This window comes from Mustela erminea, chromosome 6 (genome assembly GCF_009829155.1).
Source record: "Mustela erminea isolate mMusErm1 chromosome 6, mMusErm1.Pri, whole genome shotgun sequence".
Lineage (NCBI taxonomy): Eukaryota > Metazoa > Chordata > Mammalia > Carnivora > Mustelidae > Mustela > Mustela erminea.
The window spans coordinates 30,271,538-30,277,312 of NC_045619.1; the positions used below are offsets into that span (position 1 = coordinate 30,271,538).

The 5,775-nt window shown below is 43.3% G+C and overlaps 1 long non-coding RNA gene across 2 annotated transcripts; it reads right to left on the bottom strand.

Annotated features, from left to right (window-relative positions):
- On the bottom strand, nt 1-5,451 carry LOC116592553. 2 transcript variants are annotated; one of them, XR_004286516.1, is made up of 3 exons: nt 5,341-5,451; nt 3,158-3,280; nt 1-89 (listed from the first exon to the last, which is right to left on the bottom strand). It is a non-coding gene; the product is annotated as an uncharacterized LOC116592553 (long non-coding RNA). The 2 variants fall into 2 exon arrangements; XR_004286517.1 differs by lacking the exon at nt 5,341-5,451 and adding an exon at nt 4,778-4,834.
- Between the last annotated feature and the right edge of the window lie 324 nt (nt 5,452-5,775).

Genomic DNA, 5,775 nt, shown 5'->3' on the forward strand with positions numbered 1-5,775 from the left:
CTGAATTCAGCTGGAGTCTATGCCTGGACCATTGACTTGAGGTGGAGAACTGCGTGTGTCTTTTGGTAATTTTCCTCCAAGTACAGCTCCTAAGTAGAGAAACAAAATGCTGGGAAATTTCTATCATCAGGTTTATACTAAAAAGGGCACAATACTAAGGAAGCAATCTGATGCTAATCAGGGATAATAGTGTTAATTTTGTCCAGAACTGATAGAAAACAGAATTTGTGTGTGTTGGAGAACATTTTATCTGGTTTCTTCATTTTATTTTTTTAATTTTAATCAATTAATTTATTTTTAAAGATTTTATTTATTTACTTGACACACAGAGAGAGATCACAACTAGGCAGAGAGGCAGAGAGCGAGGGGGAAGCAGGCTCCATGCTGAGCAGAGAGCCCAACGTGGGGCTCGATCCCAGGACCCTGAGATCATGACCTGAGCCGAAGGCAGAGGCTTAACCCACTGAGCCACCCAGGCGCCCTGAGAAATGGAATGAGAAATGAGAAATGAGAATGAGAAATGAGAAAATGGAATCCCAGAAAAGTTAAGTGACTACTTTGACATTACTTATTAGTTAAAAATTCCAAATTCCAATCCAATAACCTAGATTCCCAGCACAATGCTCTTTCTATTGATGTTTTCTCCATTTCACATGTCACATGGGAAAAGATTTCATTATATTCCAACCTGAGCCTCCTTTGTGATCAAAGTTCAGTTTCTTCAACTGTCTTTTCTCTTTCTTACCCTGCCACTATTTTTCTTAAACTCCATTTCACCCCGGCTAGAATCAGACAATCAGTATCAGTGGTCCTCAAGTTTGAGCACAGATCAGAATTATCTCGAGGCTTTGCTGAAACCAGATAGGTGGGTCCAGTCCTGAGTTTCTGATTCTGTAGGTGTGCATGCAGGTGAGAATTTGTATTTTTAGGAGCTTTCCAGGTGCTGCTGCGGGTTGGGGACCACACTTTGGGGACTACAAACCTACATGAAACAGAGTTAATGACTCTATGGACAGGGTTTCTAAGGACTGGCTCCTGAGGCTTACTCCTTTAGCCTCTGGAAGCATAACAGATTATCAAAGTACCCCATCCAAAAGCTCCTTGCCCTCTGTAGTCTCCTAGCATTGGCTTCTACATTGAGATCTGTGTGAAAATGACCACATGTCTCTGCAGAGGGCCAGTGAGTCAGTCTGGAAAGAAGGCAGCTGTGTATCTTTTCTGACTAGCACATAGCGCCTACCACCCCACCTCCTGACTGGGGCTTCCTTCTTTTTCCCTTGTTAAAATTTCCTTATTAAAATAATTAATGTTGAACATGCTAGCGATAAGAAGATAGCCATAACAAAGAAGTTCTAAGAAGCTCATGTTTTCAATCCTTGAAGAGGCAGAGAATGAAAATACCACTGTAGCCATCAGGTTCTTAGCTGCAGAAATAGAATCGAGGTTAGCTAGTGTAAACAGAAAGAGATTTAATATAAGGTATCAGGTAGCTCACCGAATGTGAGTGGGCTTTGGAGAACCTGGGTCCCACGCAGAACTCTCTACAGGAATGCGGGGATAGTTTTCTCGACTTTATTCTACAGGAAGGGAGTCTGGAACGGTTGTTGAGTGAAGCCATCTGTAGTATTTGCCACAGTTATCTTGTCCAAATTGTGGTTCATTCTTTGTTTTTTTTTTTTTTTTTAATTTTATGTATTTATTTGACAGGCAGAGATCACAAGTAGGCAGAGAGGCAGGCAGAGAGAGAGGAGGAAGCAGGCTCCCTGCTGAGCAGAGAGCCTGATGCGGGGCTCCATCCCAGGACCCTGAGATCATGACCTGAGCCGAAGGCAGAGGCTTTAACCCACTGAGCCACCCAGGCGCCCCTGGTTCATTCTTTATTCTCAAGCAAGATGCTGATCAGACATCGGATATCAAGTTTTACAAACTCACATAATGGTCTGTAAATTGCCCAGTGTTGAAAGAGAGATGTGGCAGGGAACTGACTAGTAAATGAAGAATTTTGGAAATAGTTGTTTTAGTATACCAGCCATAGGGTGGTGATCTCTGGTCCATGGGCTCCTGGGACTTCCAGATTCATGAAGATGATGTATTTGAAGAAAGACTTCTCTAAAGACAATCTGGTGGCTCTTAAAACCCAATACCAATGACTTTGTTACTGATGGCTCTAGTGTTTATATTTTATACTATGTTCATAATTTACACTGTTTCTGTAGTGTGAGACTATTTATTGAGATTGGAATTCTTAAAAAAACCATATCTGGCTACATATGATCGGGATGAGGATTCATTATACCATTATTCTACAGGATACATCAGATTAAAAGCATCATTGGCCTTAACAATCATCATCCAGTCTTCTTATGAACTCTGAAGCTTGAGATTCCTTGGATTACCATTAACCACTACTTGGTCATTACCAAATGGAATCCAAGGCTGAAGAAGCCTGCTTGGATTCCTCATTTTTTTTTTTTCAAGATTTTATTTATTCATTTGAGAGAGACAGAGACAGAGCGAGCACAAGCAGGGGGAGCAGCAGAGGGATAGGGAAAAGCAGGCAGAGGGAGAAGCAGGCTACCCCCTGAACAGGGAGATAGATGTGGGGCTCGATCCCAGGACCTGGAGACCATGACCCGAGCCTAAGGCAGATGCTCCACCATCTGAGCCACCCAGGTGCCCTGCATTCCTCATTTTTCTTTCACGGCAGCCTTGATGGCTGTATCATTGGGTGAACTATCTATGCTGGTAACACAGAGACTCACAATGCCATTAGATTTTTTTTTTCTCTTATGCGCCTGTCTGGAGGTAGGCAATATAAGATAAATATATTAATTCTGTTATACATAGCACGCAGCTTCTATCTCTGTCCAAGTTGGCTATCGTGACTCTCCCTCAGACACTGGGAAGGGAAAATAGGAAGTGGGGGACACATCCTTTCCAGTTAAGGGTAAAACCTAGAAGTCATACACAGCGCTTCTGGCTCACTTGACATGAGTCAGAACTGAGTCACAGAGCCACACCTCATTGCAAGTGAAGCCAGGAACTGTCATCGATAATTGGAGGCCTTCAACCCAGTGAAAATCTGGGTGGGGGATTTCAATACCAGAAAGAAGTGAACATTGGTGGATGGCTAGCTCTCTTTGCCACCATGGCTTACCCGACACTGTAGGTTGGTTTCTTCCACATCAGAGATGCTTTGTGGGCAGACTCTGCTGGGCCGCCCGAGATGAAAGTGAGCTCCTAGCAGGGGTGAGTAAGGGGAGTGCATCCAACCGATTGTCTGGTAAACAGATGAGGGAATAACAGAATCTCAGTGTTGAAAGGAAACCTCAGTCATCACCTAGTCCAACCACTCACCTGAAACATCTCAACTGTCTATTCAACTTGTCCAATTTTACATGTGAAAACTAACGACTTCCCCAGAGTCACAGAATTAGGGGTGACAATCAGGACTAGAATCCAGAGAGCATGGTAGATTTTATTTTCCTTCTACTGCTCCTGGATGAACCCCTCTGAGCTCTGTTTCGACCATGCTGTGGTCAGAGAAGAGAGATTTGTGTGAATTATAAGCTGTAACAATCCATGTATTTTTAGAATTCTGTTAAGTGTCGTAGAATAACTGAGCTAGTATAATGAATTGTAAGGCCCCCTTTCAGTTATTGAAACAGTGGAGTCTTGTTAGAACACAGATCATGATTACACGTCTCTGGATGCCCATACAAGTTGGTGAAAAGGGTATTGACGAGGAATTCAAATGACATGAGCCAGTCTCAGCTATCTACTATCTATACGACTCCAGGAAATCATCTGACTTCTTTGAGACCTGACTTATTTTTAAAATAAGAAATTAGAGATGGTAAACGACTTAGCTGTTGGCACAACATAGGTTCTGACAGATCAGAATAGATGCCATTTCTAAAAACAACAACAACAACAACAAAACCTCAATTAAGGGAGCTGGTGCATCCTGGAGGAAGGTAAGCTTTGAGCTCTGTGAGTTTCTCTTGAAATTGAATTGCACACAGTGAAAAGTGGACATATTAGCCTGCACCATTAGGACAGGCTAATATGTCACCCTCCGTACATAGGTGACAAAAGGGCGCATTGAAGCCTCGGTCTGATGATGAGATGTTGTTTGTCAACCTCAAGACTGAAATGACTATCAGAAAAAGCAACAAATCCCTGTAAGACTGTTCTGGAACAATGTACTCGTATTGTCTGTTTAGGAAACCAGAGTTTCCTGGGTCCTCCTGTAAAATAAATTAGAAAACAATGTAGAGACTGGCTTCTAAGGTGGCAAAGAATCCATTTGGTCATAAAAGGGACAGTTTCTAGGGCCCAATTCAAAAGGCTGTCACATTTCATTACATTTCTAAAGACCTCAGCTCCAAAAAGAGGACAATTGTGGGCCTGCAGGTGAGCCTGAATATTATCTTTAGTGAGGTCTGGAGATAAAGGCTGCAATTGAAAGCATTTAGAATGAATTGGACAGAATAATTTTAAATTATGGCCTTGAAATTTCCACTTTGCTTATAGGAATGAGATAAGGCCAAACACTCCAGTTAATGGAACACAAGCTACTAATTTCCTGAAAAAGACAAAAGGAGGGGAGTGCATTGCTCTGATGTGGAATGACCAATGTTCTTTAGTCTCAATGCTGACAGTGAGATAACTGTGTCAAAGGAGAAAGTGATAGGAGAGGCAGCCTTAGATCCAAAGGGAGAAAAAAGAAGGAAGGCTAAACAATGGCTCCTGTTAGTTCCAAAGGTGAGTTCACCTTCCTGGCTTTCAGTGATCTCACTCGCCGCCAAGGCTCGGTGACCACAGAGCGAGTCTGCTCTCTGCTTCTCTGCGTGTGTGCGCCTGCATTTTAATTATCTGTAAATAGCGTTTCCTCCATGGTATTTTTTCCTGGCTCCTGAAAAAGCAGTGCCTCTCTTCCAAATGCATGAACATGGAATTATCGTCACAATCTCGCCTTATTTACATGAGAATGAGGAAGACGGACCACTGAAGAGCACAGGCTGTTTGGAACGGAAAACTAGTATTCTTCTAGAATATGAAAACCTTAAAGGTCAAACGACCTTCAGAGCTGGGGAGGGCACTCAGATCTCAGGGTCCTGCTGAGAGGGTGGCGTTCCTGGGACAAGCCCGGCCCTTGTCGTCCCAGCAACCCTCCACACCACCCCTCCCCCACTTCCCGACACTCCTACCAGGCCTGTGCTTCTGTGGCCTGTGGAAGAAGTGGAAGCTTTTGTGGTGGACAGAAGAGAAGGAAACGGTGTTCCCTCATGGCCTCCGGTTAGGGGGAGTGGTGGGGGTGGATAGCACTTTACTTACCTTTCTTCTAGGACCTCTAGAAAATAGCATCTCAGAAAAATCCTCCCCTAAGGGGCCTGAATTTCTGACTCTTTTTGACTCGGGCTGGAGAGAGAAGACAGGGCTTTTGCTGTTGTGTTGTTGGGGTGTCTGGCTTTGCTCACGTCCTGGTTTCCTGAGGGACATCACTTCCTTTCCCAATATCCTTTGGATGTACTATAGATATGCAGGCTCTTGTGTTTCCCTTGCAAGCTTTTCAGGATGAAATGATTCTCTCTGATTTTCTTTCTCTCTCCTTTCCTCCCTCCCTTTTTTCCTTCCTCTCTTCCTCTTTTTCTGCACATTTTTTTTTTTTACTCAGATTCTCCTTTGTTTTCCTCCTGAAAATGCCACCAGGAGAAAGTCTTGAATGTCTTGAGTTCAGAACAAACTTGGGAAGCTGTGTTTTTATGAAAC